At 39.2% G+C, this 19,297-nt stretch overlaps 1 protein-coding gene across 3 annotated transcripts in view; it reads right to left on the bottom strand.

Moving 5' to 3' along the window:
* The window catches only part of Gpr19 (G protein-coupled receptor 19), a 43,119-nt gene that overhangs the window by 13,904 nt on the left and 9,918 nt on the right, over positions 1 to 19,297 (bottom strand). The window contains exon 1 of one of the 3 annotated variants that reach the window (XM_004845861.3): positions 14,932 to 15,831. The exons of the other annotated variants lie outside the window; for them this stretch is intronic. The gene's annotated coding sequence lies outside the window, so the exon portion shown is untranslated. Of the gene's footprint in view, positions 1 to 14,931; positions 15,832 to 19,297 lie in introns of those variants that run through there. 3 annotated transcript variants of the gene reach the window in all.

Below are 19,297 nucleotides of genomic sequence, written 5' to 3'. Positions count from 1 at the left end.
TAAAACTGAATTTACAAAAAAAAAGAAAAAACTTGAACAGACCAATAACAACCAATAAAACTGAATCAACAGTAAAAAGAAAAGCAAAGCCCAGGATCAGATGGCTTCACTGCTCAGTTCTACCAAACACTTAAAGAATAAGAACTAATACCAGTTTAAAGAACTAATACCAGTTCTTTTTAAATTATTCAAAAATAATTAAAGAGAAGCGAATTATTCCAAACTCATTCCATGAAGCCAGGCTTACCCTGATACCAAAACCAAGTAAGGCCTCAACAAGAAAAGAAAGCTACATTGAGGTCAACATCCTCAATGAACAGATGCAAAAATTCTCAAAAAAATACTGGCAAACCAAATCCAATTCCATATTAAAAAGATTACCATAATCAAGTGGGATTCATCACAGGGATGCAAGAATGTTTTAACAATTACAAATCAATAAACATTACATACCACCATCAACCAATGAAGGACAAAAGTCATATGATCACCTCAACAAATGTAGAAAAGGCATTTCATAAAACTGAACATTCTTTCATAATAAAAACTGAGTGATTTAGTTATAGAAGGAACATACTTCAATGTACTGAAGGCCATAAATAATAACCCAATAGCTAAATGGGGAAAAGGTGAAAGCTTTCTCTTTAAGATCTGGAACACAAGAATGCCCACTTTCACCACTTTTCTTTTTGAGATGGTGTCATGCTATGTTGCCCAGGCTGGTTTTCAGCTTCCTGGCTCACCATCCAGAGTACCTGAGATGACTGGCATGCATCACCATGCTCAGATTTCACCACTTTTATTCAACATAGTACCGAAAGTCCTAGACAGAAGAGTCAGGCAAGACAAAGAAACAAAGGGCATCTAAATTGGAAAGAGGAAGTCAAATTGTCACTGTTTGTAGATGACATAATTTTATATAGAGATAATCCCAAAGACCACCAAAATACTATTCTAACTAATAAAAAAATTTAGCAAACTTGCAGGACACAAATCAACATACAAAGTCACTGGCATTTTGATACACCAATAATGAATTATCTGAATTAGAAATCAAGAAAGCAATCCTTGGGATATATTATCAACATTTAAAAAATCAATTGCTTTATTACACTCCAATAATGGACTAGCTGAGAAAAAAAAAATCAGAAAAACAATTCCATTAACAATCACTTCAAAGAAACAAACACCCTAGGGATCAGTCTACCTAAGAAGGTAAAAGACCTCTATAATGAAAATTTTGTAACACTGAAGAGAAAAATTAAAGAAAACACCAGGAAATAGAGAGAACTTCCATGTCACGAAGTAATAATTAATTTTGTTAAAATGGCCATATTACCAAAAGTGGTCTGCGAATCCAACACAATCCCCATCAAAATATCAATGACATTCCTTGCAGAACTAGAAAACACATTTCTAAAATTCGTGTGGAAACACAAAAGACTCAGAATAGCCAAGGCAATCCTAAGCAAAAAGCTAAACTGGAGGCAGCACAACGTCCAATTTCAAATTATGCTACAAAGCCATAGTGACAAAAACAGCATGATACTGGCACTAAAACAGACACATAGACCAATGGAACAGAACAGAAACAAACCAAATATAACTACAAATATCTATTTCTGAATAAAGGAGCTGAAAACATACAGTAGAGAAAAAAGTCTCTTTAACAAATGGTGCTAGGAAGACTGGGTATTTACTTGTAGAATACTGAAACTAGATACTTATCTCTCACCCAAGATAAAAATCAATTCAAAATGGATCAAAGACCTAAGGTGTTAGACCTGAATCTTTCGAAACTGTTAAAGGAAAACATAGGGGACAAATTGTGGCCATAGATAAAGCCAAAGACCTGCTGAACAGAAGAACTCCAGTAGCATAGAAAATAATAGCAAAATTCAACAAATGGGACATCACATTAAAGTTTCTGCACAGCAAGGGAAACTAATAGAGTGAAGAAACAGCCTACAGAACGGAGAAAAATCTTTGCTAACTACTCTTCTTACAAGGGATTAATATCTGTAATATTTAAAGAGCTCAAAAAACACCCCCCAAAATCAAATAGCCCAATCAATAAATGAGCAAATGAACTGAACAGATAATTCTCAAAAGAAGTACAAATGGCCAATTAATACATGAAAAAAATTTCAACATCATTAGTCATTAAGGAAATGCAAATCCAAACTATACCGACATTCTGTCTCACCCCAGTCAAAATGGCTATCATCAACAATACAAAAAAATAATAACTGCTGGTGAGTATGCAAGGGGGGAAAAAGAATCTTTCTACACTCAGGTGGGAATGTAAATGACTACAGCCACTATGGAAATCAGTATGGAGGTTTCTCAAAAAATTAAAAACAGAGCTACCATTTGATCCAGGTATACCATTCTTTGGTAAAAACTTGAAGCAATTAAAGTCAACATAGTATAAGGATACCTATGTATCTATGTTATTGCAGCACAATTTCCATAACAGAGACACAGAACCAACCTAGGTAGCCATCAATAGATGAATGGCTAGCTGGACATAGTGAGGCACACCTGTAATCCCAGCATTTGGAAGACTGAAGCAAGAGGAGGATCGCTGTGAGTTTAAGGCCAGCCTGGGCTACACAGTGAGTTCAAAAGCAGACTAAATTACACAGAAAGACCCTTCTCAAAAACAAATAAACAATGGGCGGGGGATTTAGCTCAGTGACAGCCTGCCTGCCTCTCAAGGTCCTGAGTTTGATCCCTGGTACCAAAACAAACAAATAAATAACAAATAAACAGCAAAGAATAGATTTTTTAAATGTGGTAATATACACAACAGGGTATTATCCAACCATTCAGTCATTTGCAGGAAAGTGGATGGATGTGGAAACCATCATGTTGAGCAAAGCCCAACTCAGAAAGACAAGTATCACATTTTCTCTTTACTATGTGAAATTTTAAAAAGATGACAGACTTTTATTAGAAAAGAGGAAGGGAATAAAGAAGAGGGGGCCAGGAGTATATAAGGGTGGGTAATGGGGGGGGGGACGGATACAATCAAAATATATTACATGCATTGGAAACCAAAAAAGTGAGACTAAGGGAAAGGTGGTAACGGGGGCTGAAAATGATCAAAGAATGTCATGTGCACGTATGAGTTTGCCACAATGAAACCCATTGATCTGCATAACCAATAAAAGAGGGGAAAAAGGGCCAGGGATTTAGCTCAGTGGTTTCGCCTTCTGCTTCACAAGCGCAAGGACCCAAGTTCAATCCCCGGTACCAAAAAAAAAAAAGAGGGAAAAAAGGCAACTTCACTTAAAATAGCTACTAAAAATAAGTGAATAAATAAAATACAGAGGAATAAATTTAATCAAAGAGTTGAAAGAGCTCTATAATGGTATCTATAAAAAACTGATGTAAAATATTAAAGAGGAGACCAAAAAATGGAAATACATCCCCTATTCACTGGTTGGAAGAATCAGTATTGTTAAAATGTCCATGCGACCCAAAATAATTTCCAGATCCAATGTAATCCCTATCAAAATACCAATGGCATTCTTCACAGTAACCCCCCACCAAATCCTAAAATTTGTGTGGAACCATACACACACACACACACACACACACACACACACACACACACACAGTCACGGTCCCTCTCTCTCTCTCTCTCTCTCTCTCTCTCTCTCCCCCTCTCTCTCCCTGCATGTCTTCTTTTGAGAAATGCTTATTTAGGTCTGTTGCCTTTTTTGTCTTGTTTTGTTTTTCTGTTATCTTCCTGTTTTTCCCTCCCTTCCCCTTCCCTTCCTTCTTCCTTCAGATTGAGTGCCCAGATAGAAGGGCACTGTACCTATAATCCCAGCATTCTGGGAGGCTGAGGTAGGAGTGCATGTTCGAGCCCACCCTGAGCAACTTGGCAAGATCTTGGCTCAAAATTTTAAAAAGGAGAGAGGTATGGGGATCTGCTCAGTGTGAAGAACCTGGGTTTAAAGTAGACTATCTAGGGGAGTATCGTACTACTGAGTTACATCCCCAGCCCGTTCAAAAATTTGAGGCAGGCTTTTTTTTTTTTTGATATGGGGGGGGGCAGGGTCTTACTGTATTGCCCAGGATAGCCTCAAACTTGCAATCCTCTCTCAACCTGCCAGGAACCTAGGATTACAGGCTTGCACCCTGGACCTGGCTTAGTTTCTTTCTTTTGTATGTGGATATTCAGTTTTCCCAGGACCATTTATTAAAAAGACTGTCCTTGGGCCGAGGATTTAGCTCAGTGGTTTCACTGCCTGCTGCACAAGCTCAAGGACCTGAGTTCGATCCCTGGTACCAAAAAAAAAAAAAAAAATCAGTTGATGGTAGATGTGATTTATCAAGTCAGTGGGTTTACCTGCAGGTTCTCTAATCTGTTCCAATGATCTATGTACCTGTTTCTATGGCAATACATGATGTCTTGATTACTATAGTTTCGTAATATATTTTAAAGCCAAATAGTGTAATGTGTCCTGCTTTGTTGTTTTTACCCAAGATGGTTTGGGGTATTTGGAGAGAGAGAGAGACAGAGAGAGAGAGACAGACAGAGAGAGAGAGAGAGAGAGGGAGAGAGAGGGAGAGAGAGGGAGAGAGAGGGAGAGAGGGAGAGAGAGATGGAGAGAGAGAGACAGAGAGAGAGAGAGAGAGAGGGAGAGAGAGAGAAGAAAAGAAAGACAGCAGACAGACAAAAGGAAGGACAGACCTTTGCAGAGTACTAATAGGAAATCAGTAGTTCTACTTTGAGCCAGCTGTGGTAATGCACACCTGTCATCCCAGCTACTCTGGAGGCTGAAGGCAGGAATATTCCAAGTTCAAAGCCAGCCTAAGGCCACTTAGCAAAGTCCTGTCCAAAATAGAAAGGGCTGGGAATGTAGCTCAGTGGTAGACCACCTAGCAGGCAAGAGGCCCTGGATTCAATTTCTAATATTGAAAAACAAAATCCAAAATTCTATTTTGAATAAGTTAAACTCTTATTAAATATGTCCAAATAGATATGTCAGTTATTAGTCACAGACATAAGTTTGGAGAAATGACTATTCAGAGCCATTGTGCATTTTCATCAGCTCATTCATCACTTCATACACACATATTAAGCATACTATGTGCCAGAATGTGCAGTGCTCAGAACTGGATAAACAATGGCAAACAAAACTGTGTTTCTACCCCTCATGAAGATCATCATCTAGTTAGTAATAGAAGGGGGAGAGAACAGTAATAGATAAGAAGCGATAGCTACGATGTAATAAGTTGTACAAAAGAAAAGAGCAGAAAGCAGGGAGCACGACAGGAGACCCTTCCCTTCAGCTGGGCAGTCAGGGAAATAATAGAAGTAGAAGCAGATGGAGAGGAATGGGCACATTTATGGTACATTTTCTAGGACCCAGCTCCTGACAGACGACAAGAGAATCAGCAAGTTGTCCTGGACCCTTCAGCACCTTCTAGATCCTGAACAGTACTTCAGGCCTGGCCTTAGGACTGTTTTTGTGATAGTCCATTGTCCTTGAGGTAATTCAGAATCCTTTCAGGCCAAAGAGCCTAAATATACCCAGGAGCAGGAAGAATACAGACAGGTGGGGCCTCGAAATGCAAAATAACTCCGAGAATCCCCTTACCCTTGCTGCAGTTTGTCCTCCTATTCTCCCAACCCTTCCCAAACTTTGTCCCCCTTAGGTCATTCAAGTGAAAGAGGACACTTCAGGGGAAGGGGAGGAAGTGTGATTCTCTCATCTACAGATCAGTGCTAGGTGGAGTCAGTGGTTTCCTGCTAGGTATACTTTGAAGACTATCCTTCAGGGCCCGGATAAATCACTGAGATATTGATGTGAGCTATGTTCCTTGCTGCTCCACTCCCACCCAATCCCATTCTGAGAATCAACCCAAACTAAGCGCTGTCTTGCTTTACAGGAAAGTTGTATCACTGGGTTTGAGACAAATCCTCAGCTCTTGTTTTCTGGAAGCCGAGTTCTCTGAGGGAGTTTTTCTAGAGGAGAGGAAGATGAAATGAGGACCTCTGAACAAGGAATATGGCCTTGGGGCCGGGCAAAAAGGCCTGAATGGACACAGTGGATCTTGTGGGGACAATGGAGATGTTCTGATATTGGATTACAGTGATGGTTATACAATTCTGTAAGTTTAGCAAACATCACAGAATTGTACACTTAAAATGGGTGAATTCATGGGATATAAATCCTTAATGAAGCTGATAGAAAAGGGGGAGGCTTGGGGGCTTTCCCTTCACTTCCTTATTCCAGGTCAGTGCAGGAGAAGGTAATGGAGTAGAGCTTCTGAGGCTGATCCAAGGCAGGGAGTTCCCTAGCTTGGAAGAGTCCATCCGTCCCGAAGGCCGTAAGAGCAGCCTATGCACCAGCTCAGCCCACAGTGACTTCACGGCCATAATCAGAGGAGAGGGGATCCAAGACACCACCACCTACATTTGGTCCTGTGTAAGGACTCCAGGACCTGGGCAGAGGAAAGGAGGCCCAGTAATGTTTGCTGTTGACCTTCCATTGTTGATGGAGCCTTGCTATTATTTAAAGGAAATAATGTGTGTAATAGAAAGAATGGTCCTTCAAAGATACCCATACCCTAATCCTTGGAATCGGCAAATTTGCTGTAACATAATAAAGGGTACTCTGCATATATAATTAAGGTTATAGACCTTACACTGGGGAGGGTATCTGGGATCATGCAGATAAATCCAAGCTAGTCACTAAATCCTTAACCCATTTATGCAGAAGATTGAAATTTTTTGAATTTTTGCATGAAATTCATGTTACCTAGAAAAAGTCAAGAACAAGAATTTGAAGAGAAAAAATTTTATTACATTCTGTTCCTATGGGCGTTCCAAAAATGGAACAATAGGCTTTGAAGGGTTAAATACAGAGAACTTTCTCTGGCTTGTAGCAGAGAGATGCAGGAGGAGAAGTCAGAAAGAGTTCCAAGAAAGAGAAGTAACTGACACCACACTGCTGGCTCTAAGATGTAAGGAGTCACATGTAAGACCAGGGAAAGATCCCCAGGGGCTGTGAGTGGCTCCCAACTGATAACTATCAAGAAAATGGGGCCAAGCATGCTAGTGCACACCTGTTATCCTAGCATGCTAGAAGGCTGAAGCTGAGGCAGGAAGACTGCAAGTTCAAGTCGGGGTGGGGGTGGGGGTGGTGTGTGTGTTAGTCTTAAATCAAGTCATTACATTCTGCCAAAAATCTGAATGAACCTGGAAGAAACATCCCCAGAGCATCTGAAAAGAATCACAGTCCTGCCAACATCTTGATTTCAATCATGTAAACTCTAAACAAAGAAATTAGCCCAGCCCACCCAGATTACTGACCTACATAACTATGAAACAATAAAGCGGTGTTATTCTGATCCACCAAACTTGTGTTAATTTATTACAGCAGCAATAGAAACCAATTCAAAGTAGCATTTCTTATATAATTGAATGTGAGAACTAAAATTCATACAGGCCATTCTGTTGCTTTCAATACCCAACCAGCATCTGGAATGATACAAGAAACCCTGAAATCCTTAAAGAGTACAGTGCAAACCGGAAGGACCTGAGTTTGATCCCCAGTACCAAAAAAAAAAAAAGAGTACAGTGCTTCTAATTCTGACTGTAAGCACTCAACAAGTCAAGAGACCCTGTTCCTATTTTTGTTAGTATAAACATTAAGTCAATAGATTTCTTTATCTAAATCTCTACTGATATGTCTATAATATGAATGGAGTTAGCATAGATATCTTTTTAGCTCTACATACCAAAAATGATAGATACCGTTACCATGGATGAGCAACATACAATCATTTAATTTCTAACCTACCACTTTCATGGAGCAGAAAGCTCATCCCAAGAAAGCATTTTGATTTGAAGACAGGGAAGTTCTTTAGGGCTGCTGGGGCCCAGCACTGGGAGTCTCTAACATCCAAGATCAGGAGTGTGGGTTTCAAAAGGAAAGATGATTTTACCCATGGTGCAGATGGCCTTCCTGAACAATTACCCAGATGTGTTAACAATCTCTTATTAAAGATTCCTGAAAGACACAGTCTAGTCAAAGAGGACCTACCACCTGTGTTTGCCTCTCTTCCATCTAATACCAAATCTCAGAGAAAGAAATAGTTACTAGACCTCTTGACTATCCTCTACTAATAGTTTGTACTTTCCTTCCCAGTATGGAGTCTTTCAAATTCTGAGGGAAATAATCTGAACAAGAAATTTGTACCTCACTAAACTCAATTTAAATCATTACATGTTTTGAATACGTGCAGTGTGCTCATTCAGTTAAAGAAGAGGCAATCAATTGTTTGAAGGTAAATGTTCAGTTTCATTTCCAAGTTGTGATTTCAGCATCAGCATTTCTACTATAGTGACTTAAATATGAAAGAGGTGGGGAGCCAAAGACCATATTCATTAATTATACTCAAAGTGAAAAGCTGTTTGTAGGTGTGGTTAACAGCTGTTCTTTAGTATTTGGAAGGGGCACAGCCACCCTGCAGATACCAAAATCTGTGGATGCTCATGTTCCTTATACATAAAATGGTGTAGTGCTTGCATAAAACCTATGCACATATTCCTGTATACTTTAAATCATCTCTAGATGATTATATGATTGTCCTAGGTACTCATATACCTAATATAGTACAATGTAAATGTTATGTAAGTAGTTGTTATATTGTTTAGGGAATAATGACAAGAAAGGAATTATTTTTGCAGTGCTAGAGACTGAATATAAGGCCCTGTGTATAGTAGGTAGGCAGGCTATCTACCCCTGAGCTATAGTCCCAACCCAGGGTACCGATGGTGGGAGTATTTTTAATCTGTAGTTGGTTGAATCCAAAAATCCAGAAACTGAGGATATGGAAGGTTGATTATTTTTTGAAATAAGGTAAAGGATTTACTAAAATGCAAGTATAAGCACTGGACAAAGAGCTAATAAAAACTGCTTTTCAGGAGCATTTACCTGTCCATGTCATACTAAACTCAACACTCTGGGTAGATCTTTATATGCACCACTGATCTCAGTTTCCCAGAAAGCTATCTCGTAGTTCAGAAAACAGAAATTAGATTTTTTTCCCCTAGTACTAAGAACTGAATCGACCTTTTTATTTGTTTTATATTGAGAGAGTGTCTTGCTAAGTTTCCCAAGATGGCCTTGAACTTGTGATCCTCCTGACTCAGGCTCTAGAGTAGCTGAGATTACAAGTGTACACCACTGTAACCACTGTACCTGGCTAGATTTGATATTGTATATTTTTCATGGACAAATTATACAACTATATGCAATCAGATGTCATGGAAAATATGGTTGAACACAACACGTATTTACATATATTTCACATGGACAATACATATTTCAGTGTCATCCACTTTTAGCAGTGTAAATTAATGTTACTGTTATCATTTCTCTATATTTCTTATTTCAATCATCTATATATCAGCAATAGTTGACCCAAATCATCCACCCCTGCAATTTCCAAACTTTCTTCCTCAGAAAACGTGTTCACAAGAGTGATAAACTAAGGCTCGTGGCCCAGGCCTATAATCCCAGCACTCTAGGAAGTTAAGGCAGGAGAAGCACAAGTTTAAACCCACCCTGGGCAATTTAGCAGCTTAGTGAGATCCTGTCTCAAAATAAAGTATTTTTTTAAAAGGGCTGAGGATGTAGCTCAGTATGAAGACCCTGAGTTCAGTCCCCAGTACCACACACACACACAAAAAGGTAATATACCATCATAGATGATATTCAGAATTACATGCAACTCTGAGTTTGACCTATAAATCTAACCTTTTAAGCCAGGCATGTTGGATCACACTTGTAATCCCAGCACTCGGAAGGCTGAGGCAGGAAGATTACCCTGAGTTCAAGGCTCACCTGGGCCACACAATGAGTTCAAGGCTATCCCGAACTACACAGCAAAACCTTGTCTCAAAAAAAAAAAAAAAAACACCTTTTAATCATCCACCTAAGCAATTATGTTGAAAACTGGTATGTAGAGAGCCTTAAATTTATTTCAATTAATTTCTGAAAACAAATTATTAGCAGACTTTGGCTTCAGGTATTAGTAAGCAATTACTTGCAACAGACATTTGTTTGAGGAACCTTAGCTGATGAATACTGCCCTGCTGTAACACAAGTGCACCCCTGAAATTTAAACTCCCAAAGGCCAAGTAAGGAGCTTGGCACAGAGATCCAGGGAAAAGTAATAAGAGGAGAATCCAGTTATTCTCCCTACTGGGAAACTGGGATTTTATAAACCAGCTCTCTGTTGTTGAGTCTACCAACAAGCATCACCCTGGAGAAAGCTCATCTCCTACCTATGCCCTTTAAAGCCACTGACATTCCAGCAAAGTTTCATAGCCCACACACAAATGGAAAGATTTATTCTCTCTTTAAATGTAGAAACAAATAACATTATGTGTACTTTAAATAAGAGCCTGTATAGTATAGTGGCTGAGATCAGTGGCTCTCAAATGGAAATAATTTCACTTTCCAGGAGGCATTTGGCAATGTCTGGAGATATTGTGGTAGGAAGGAAGGCATTACTGACATCTGGTAGGTAAAGACTAGGGATCCTGCTAAACATTTTTAAATGAGCAAGATGGCCCCCCATTAACACAGCCCAAAATACCAACAGTGCTGAGGCTGAGAAACTGCTCTAGAACCACTCTGTCTAGGTTTCAAATTACTTATTTATAATCTATGTAGCCTCTGTTACTTAACATCTTTGTGCCGAGTGTCTTCACCAATATAATTACAGTACTGTAGCTACCTTAATGATGTGCAAACAAATTATACAAGGAAGGAGTTGAGAATAATACCTGAAATCTCAATACTCAGGGTGGCTGAGGCAGGATGACTGCAAGTTCAAGCCCAGTCTGGGCAATTTAGCAACTTAATGTAGACACTGTCTTGAAATAAAAAATTTAAAATGGCTGGGGATGTAGCTTAGGGCAAAGGCCCTGGGTTTGGCTAGTACCACCAAAAACAAGACAAAAAAGACCATAACAAAGCAAGAATTCACCAAATGTTTGCTTTTGTTATCATTATATGTGCTGTAAAAGACTGAGAACTATATTTGTATTAATCTCATATTTTAAAACGTATTCTATCAAAGGATGCAGAGGAAAGAACTTTACTTGTAATATAGTAGATGAAGCATAGACTTAGAACTAGATTGAGATCCTGGCTGTTTATGACTTTGGGCAAGTCAGTTAATCCCTGACCTTCAGTTTCTTTATCAGAAATCAGGCTAATAATCCACACCATAGACAGTTGCTACAAGGATTAAACATGACAGACATCAAGTGTCTGGGAGAGTTTTCTGAATGAACAGCACCAGAAGATGACTGCTGTAGTCAAGGGAAAATGACTCTACAAATCGGGAGACATATGATGGTAACTCCCCCTTTGCTTTTTAAACTTTCCTCCTGGAGAGGACAGCTCCCACTTCATTTCATTTTTTGCTGCAGCTCACAGAGAAGAAACTGTGCCCATACTCTGGTCCTTCTCTACCCCTTCCCTTCCCTACAGACACACTTGAGGAAGGGATTTGATCATTCCACTGGCAGGATGGGCCTCATCTGGCAGGGTGTGCTAGCTGGCAAGTGACTGCCTCTGAAAAGCAGGACCCAGTCATCACTTTGTCACATCCTTCACCCAGATTTAATGTCCCCTTTCTCATCTCCTTTCCCACTCCTAGCCTCTAAGTCAAGAGCATATTTAGTAGGGCCTCTTAAGGAAAGGCCTTGCTACTCTCTCAATCTGTTCAGCTGGTTAAGTGGGCTCCCTCCTTTAAGATTCAAGAATGATGAGTAGGAAGCCCAGCTAGGCCTCTTGTGTGCACTAATCCTGCTGACCTGAGAAGCCCTGTGTGCAGTGGGCATGCAGCACACTTGCTCTGTGCTCCCAGCAGGGCTGTGTTTCCTTTGTGCAGTAAACCCAGCAGGTAGAATGGAGGTGAGGAAGAATGATCACACTTTACCCACAACCCAGAAAAAAAACAGAATAAAGGCTATTTGGTGGATATTGTCAGGAGGGTGACTATTTTAATCTTAATCAGCTTGCTAATTTAAATTCAAATTGTAAGCCAGTTTCCAAAATGCCCTAAGACAGTATCTTCCACTGAGGTCCTAACCGCCATGGTTTGGGAATGGGAGTTGGGCCCTAACCCCACTGACATTCAAGATCCTGAGATCCTCAGGCGAGGAGTCTTGCAGTTCTGTGAGTTCCCTGGCAAAGTTCTAGGGGCTGGGAGCCAGCGTAGATGAGGAAAGGACTGTAGGGGCAGGACCTCTCAAGACATCCACTCTCAACCCACGGTGAACTGCTTTAATGTTGGGAAATGCTGCCAGGTAAAACATAAGAGAAAAACAAGACTTTTGGTGGTGTCTCCATCAAAATATTAATAAAAATGTCGGGAAAACTTTATTCTAAGTGTGAATAAAAACTTCAGGGAGGCCAGGCACAGTGGCACACAGCTGTAATCCCAGCTACTCAAAAGACTAAAGCAGGAGGAACTCAAGTTTGAGATCAGCCTGGGCAACTTAGGGAAATTCTGTCTCAAAATAAAATTGTGAAAAAGGGCTGGGGATATAGCTCAGCATTAGAGCACTTGCCTCGCATGTGCAAGGCCCTGGGTTCAGTGTTTAGAATCCAGGAAAAAATAAAAGGTCAGATACAGGAAGATCAGTGATTTCCAGGAAAGAATTTATGGAACTTACTGAACTCTAGTTTGCTAGTGCTCTAGGACCAGCCTAAAATATAAAAACCTCAAGCATAATTTTGACTCTTGGCAAGTTCTTATGGTATATGCGCCTCTTTACTATGCTTCCCATAAACCTCAAACTGGCTCTAGCAGAAACTTGCTCTGATTCTGTCGGTGTCCTGAGTCTTCCCATTCTCATTCAAAGGGCTTACCACACACCAGGCCACATTTTGGGTGATTTTAATAATGGAAATTGTTATTTGTCCCAGGAAAATGTGTATTTCAGCAAAATCGTTGTAGCTAAAAGACCAAAGTGCAATATTGAGTACACAATTACTCTTCAAGGTATAGTGCAATGAAACACCGGAGGGAAAAGTTTCTTTTAATAAAGAATTTTGCAGGGCTGGGGATTTAGCTCAGTGGTTTTGTTGCCTGCTGCACAAGTGCAAGGACCCGAGTTCAATCCCTGGTACCAAAAAAAATTAAAAAATAAAGAATTTTGAAAATTTGAGATTTCTGTCCTTTTTCTTCCCCTGTGTATCTTAGACCTAGCAACTTCTTTTAGTTTTGCCACAGATTATAGCAATGAGGTCAGTTATTTTTTATTATCAAGGGCCAGAAAGAAAGCTACATAGATCAAAGGATGAAAATCTTGTATCTTGGATATTTCTATTTTTAAAAATTACTAACAAACTTCTTTTACCCTTAAAAACCCAAAATAATTTGCAGAGAGATCTATCCCCTTATTTTAAAGTATGGTAATATTATTTTAAAGCAATAAATCTAGTCAGTTTGATATCGCAATTTATGTGCATAATTTTAGAAGTTTTAACCTTATTATTTATTATTTTGAGAATCAGGTGAGTGCTTTTAAAGACAAAATGCTTAGGCTGGGCTTGTTAGTAGATTCTAAGGATGGAAGAGTGTTTCTAGGTTCAATTTTTAAAAGTCAAGCATGATGTAATTCCAGATTTCTTTTTTTTTCCATTAGACATCATTTGGTCTCCATAGTAACATAGTGTTTTACTATCAGATATCTGTACAGCACAAGGGAAAGAAAATAGGCAATTACTTACTGGGTTAGTTGGGGGTACACAATGTGACTATTGGGATAATTCAAGATTAAATACAGATTTCACTGGAGATCTATTTTAGCCAGCCAAGCTGATTCAATATTCTAGTAATATCAGCTGAACAAAATTCATAGCCAAATACACCGTTGAAATCACTTGAGATAATACAAAGCAGCATAACTCAGTGGTTAAGATCACAGTCTTTGGGGTCAAAATTCTTAGGTCCAAATTCTGGTTCTATTTGCTAGCTGTGTGGCCTTGGGAAAATTCCCTAACTTCTCTGTGCCTCAGTTTCATCTCTAAAATGTGTGCTGTAATGATTAATGGCTGATTATTTGCACATAGCAAGGACTTTATAAGTATTTGTTACATAAATAAAATAGAATTTAAATTTGCTAGCTCTTCTCTTGGTTGTGGATAAAAATAAGCAAAGATACCAAGATTTGAGTTCACAGCAGATTATTTCACCCTGTAACTTTGGTAGATTCCTTTGAGAACTTCCCCAGGGCCTTTCGGTAGCAATTTTGTAAGATACAGAATTCAATGACAGTCTACTGGCCTAAATCAGAGCTGGGAACAATCGTAAGTGTTCCTGGTACTGGCAGTATCAGAAGAAAGATGATAGAACAGCACAAAGAAGCAGCATGACTGCCCGCTCAGGCTCCCTGAGCTATTGCCAATAACCTCTGGGAACATGGGCACAGAATAAGCAGCTGAAAAGGGATGAGACAGGATTCTATTGTAGTGTCAGTGAAATCTAGTTGGTTTCAGTAATATTTTTTCTCTTCCCAGGATTCAAGGGAAAAAATTCTTTTCATCAATAAATGTTTTGTTTTATTATCAATTACTATACACAATTTCCATCCAATTTTTTTTCAACAGGCACTTACTCTGGAGAATTACTCATTTTACAGACCTAGGTAGGCATCTTTCCTGGACTTGTAATAAATCTAAAGCCCCTAACGAGCATCTAAGGTAGGATAAAAATCTCCAAATTGCCTGGAGAGAGAGGGAGAGAGAGAGAGAGGGAGAGAGAGAGAGGGGGGGAGAGAGAGAGAGAGAGGGAGAGAGAGACAGAGAGACAGAGAGAGACAGAGAGAATATGAATGATGTCCTCTGAGCGTGATACCAAGCGATTTCTATCACATACCTTCATCTGGACATGATTTCAGAGACGGTCTTCTTGGGTCTTCTTGGTTAAGAATGCCCCTTGCATAGGACTTTGGAGAATGCCATAAACCACCAGTAAATCTTGGGAACACATTCATTTCGGTCCTCTGTCTTCCCCTTGGCTCATAGCCTGCTTCCTGGTAGGAAGATGACGCTGCGCAGGGTTGACTGTTAAATCCTCTTCCTGCCCCCAGCCCCACACTCTGTATGTCCCTCCCTTATCCTCTCCAAGGCTCTGGAATGTGTCACATGGGAGATGGATCATGTGGCTCAAGGGAAGAATGTGGCCATCTTTTTTCTCCCCACCTCCACTTTTCCTTGCTGGAGCAAAGCAGCAGAAATCTCTGACCTGATTGGCTCTGATCAAAAATCTCCATATGAAAAGGGGAAGAATCAGCCACCCAAATCTCCAGCCTTTTCTACTTTCTTTGTTTTTTGTTTTTAATCGGATGATTTTATCCTGAGGACTCAGAGTTGCTTGAAGTGGGAGGAAATGATCCTTTCTCCCCAATCCTTATTTTTTTTCTTTCTCATCATTAGTATTCTGACATAGCAAGGTGTTCCTTGACCTCTCCCCGAAGCCCCCTCTGGGCCAATCAAGTGTTCAGCACCACGGACAGCATTATGTCCTCTTCCGAGCTTGTTAAATTAAAAGCCATTTGCTTTTCACTCTCGGGTAAAAATATTTTTAAAATATTTCCCTAGGTTCTTGTCCCTAAATAGAAGTCACACCATATATTTTGAGTTTTTATTTCTCCTACTGCCAACCTATTTATAAGCTTAGCTTATGAACACAAATAATTTTTATATTGTATTAAACCCAAAACACCATCCCACATCTAGATCCTTTTCTCCATCCCATCACTCCTACCTTTAAATACACTCCATGTTTTTTTTAAGGGGGGGTGGAGTGAGTGGATTTTTATAACAGTTGGCTATATACTCACACATCTATGCTTATGGGGAAAACCATAGCAACACATAGGAATTCTTGGGTGTACAGCCTAGATGTCACCAGCCCCTCCCTAGGCCTCAGGCAGGATCAAATCAGAGGGAGGATAGAAGCCTGGTTGGAACTGTTTTATGTGGGTCTGTCCTGCTTTGTTGATGTCCTGGTTGCCATGGTGCTAGGTAACTGCTGAAGGGGATGATTTTTTTCAAAACCAGTCACCATGGGACCCTGTTCACTAAAGGGGGAAAAGAACTGAATTGCTGAGGAGGGTTTTCAATTAGCATTTTCAGAACCAAATTTAACTAATGGGCCCTTTCCTTACTGGACTGTTGCTGACTCTAAATATTGAAAGGATTCTAGGAATTAGTACGGACACTGAGATGGTAATTCCACCCACCCACCACTGCTGCTTTCCTTAAAAATCTCTTTAGTTTCAACTGAATGAAAATGCCAGCTTCATAGAATAATCACAGAACGCTATCAGAGTACTGAAAAGAATAAAGAAAGGTATCTCTACTCAAGTTGGCACTTCTGACTTTTGGGAAGTTATTCATCTATAAGTCCTAACATCCTTAATTGAGAGATACATTAAAATCTCACCTGGATGGGGATTAGCTCAGTGGTGCCACACCTGCCTTGTAAATGCAAGGTCTTGAGTTTGATCCTCAGGACCAAAAAACAGAAAACAAACAAACAAAAAAACTCACCTGATTGTTGACACCAGGAGAATTTTGCAAATGTTCTATGATTTTATGGGAGAAATGAGAAATTTTTTTTTTTTTTTGGTACTGGGGATCAAATTCGGGACCTTGAGCTTTCGAGGCAGGCAGTGGAACCACTGAGCTAAATCCCTGGACCTGAGAAATATTTTAAAATGTGAGTTGTTAAATTATTTTAAATAAATATAAATTGGGGAGTGACCTTGTAGGTTGTATCTCCCTTCCTGGCTCCTTTTTTCTCTCTCTGCTTCCTAGCTGCCAGGAAATGAGCAGCTTTCCTCTGCCTAGCCCCTTCTACTATGTCACCATGCAAGGACTGAAACTTCCAAAGTGTGAGTCACAGTAAACCTCTCCCTAAATTCTGGGTGTCACAGCAACCAAAAAATGACTAAGACACCACCCTCCCAATCTCTCCATTAAAAAATAATACAATTCTCCTCTTAGAGTTAGCATGCCAATAACTCAGATATCATCTCCTCATTTAGTCAATAAAGACAACAAATAAAGTAACATATAACATATGCCAGGTATTTACATACATGGTGTCACTTAATTCTATCAACTTAGTGAGACAGGTATTATTAACACTTGTTTTAGAGATGAGGAAGCTGAGGTTCAGTGAGGTTTAATAGCTGTGTAGCCTGTTAGTGTAGGAGCTAGGGTTTGGAAACAGTTAATCTGACTACAAAGAAGGCTCAGTACATTCTACTATTGTGACCTTGTTTTTGTTTTTGTTTTCCATACCCGGGATTGAACTCAGGACATTGCACTTGCCAGGCAGGCTGCAGCACTGCTGATCTACATCCCTGTTCCCTTACTCTACTACTGTGTATCATGAATGATGAGTGAGACTAAAATAGCTCCTCAGATTAATGCCACATGATTCACTATTATGAGCCTTTGACAGGAAAAATCTCAAAGATCTTTTAAATTTATATGAGGTCAAAAAAAAGTTCAAATTATTCAACCCTTTTAGGATGATTACATGCATATTTCATGGCTTAATGATAAAATAATAATAAAAATAATTTATAAGAAGTCATAATCTTAAATGTTATTAAGGGTAGTTATAAAACATGACATATAATATATTAATTCTGTTTTTAAAATGTTAAATTTGTAATCACCAAATTTATTCCTGACCATTGGAAGATAAAGAGACAGTGATCTTCCATCCAAACCCATAAAACCCTACAACACATATGTAACAGAGGTAATTTTTTTAAATGAATAATGTGATTTTTTTTTTTCCCTCCTCGATGAGGAATCCATTTGGCCTTTGGATAATGTTGCATTGTCTGGAAGTTACCAAAGGAATGGGAAAGAAAAAGAAAGAATTAATATTTGGCCTCTGAAATTCAAAATAGAAGCAAAATAGGCTTGAAATCTAGGCTACTGCCTCAAAAGCCATTCTCTAAATTCCTTTATTTCTGTCCTTCATTTGTCATCAACCAAATCCAGATTTTGCTCAGAGTATTTGATACTATAAAGCTGTATCTTCATACAAAAACTTTCCAAGGGATCCCAGAGCTTGCAGACAGTTTTATGGGAACTAACTACTAGATCCTCAGTGCCCACAAGTGAGGTTTCTGAAACTGCTCCTCCTGAGAGCTGGTGCAGTAAAGAAGCCATGCTTGGTTCCCACCCAGTAGCTGTTCTTCCATTTTGCCACAGGACATCAAATTCTCACCCTCAGTCAAATCCTACAATGGTGCATTCTCTGAACTTAACCTCCAGGAGAATCAACAAGGGAAAAACTGGGGATAGCACTGAGAGAGTGAATGGCTCCAAAAATTGAGTAACAAATCCTTTTAAAAGTCAGTTTTCCAATTACTTTATTCTTTTTTTTTTGGTACTGGGGATCAAACTCGGGACCTTGTGCTTGCAAGGCAGGCGGCGGAACCACTGAGTTAAATCCCTGGCCCCATCCAATTGCTTTAAACAAAATTTGAAAGCAAACCACTATCCAATTGCCCACTGAGAAATTTTTTGAAAAAAAATTTTTTAAAGAACTTTTTTACGAGGAATGCCAACTAATAAATGTATAGTATTATAGTTAGGATACCATTTTTGTAGCTACCAATGAAATAACCAGTTCAGGCAAAGATCACAGTAAGTGTTCAAGGGTGTTCAAATCATCAGATAAGAAGTAATTGGTCCAGGGCCGGGGATTTAGCTCAGTGGTTCGAGTGCCTACTGCACAAGCACAAGGTCCAAAGTTCAATCCCCAGTACCAAAAAAAAAAAAAAAAGTAATTAGTCCAAAGCTTCTAGCAAAGAAACGGTAAATATTTAAGGAGATAGAAATGCTAATATTCCTCATTTGATCATTACCTGTTGTATACATGTATCAAATTATTGCACTGCACCCCATAAATATGTATAAATGTTATGGTCAATTTAAAAAGCTTTTGGTAAACAGGTTACTTATAGATTATTTACAAACTACAAAAGGAAATGTATTTTTCAATGGAGAGATTGGGAGAGTGATCACCATTTTGACCAAGTGACCAAATTTAGTATCATCAACAATGGTACAACTTGAAATATGTGCTTAAGATGAAGTAATGTGATCTACTCAATGTCCCTGATGAAATATCTTCTAAAAATGTTTAACCTGAATCTAATCAAATCTTTAAGTATAATGTCTAGTTTAAAAAAGAGCTGGATGTGGTG

This window comes from Heterocephalus glaber, unplaced genomic scaffold (assembly GCF_053883595.1).
Source record: "Heterocephalus glaber isolate CG9 unplaced genomic scaffold, H.glaber_assembly_v1.0 deba00001444, whole genome shotgun sequence".
NCBI classification, from domain to species: domain Eukaryota; kingdom Metazoa; phylum Chordata; class Mammalia; order Rodentia; family Bathyergidae; genus Heterocephalus; species Heterocephalus glaber.
The sequence above is the reverse complement of the archived record's forward strand: the minus strand, read 5'-3'. Positions and strand labels throughout refer to the sequence as shown.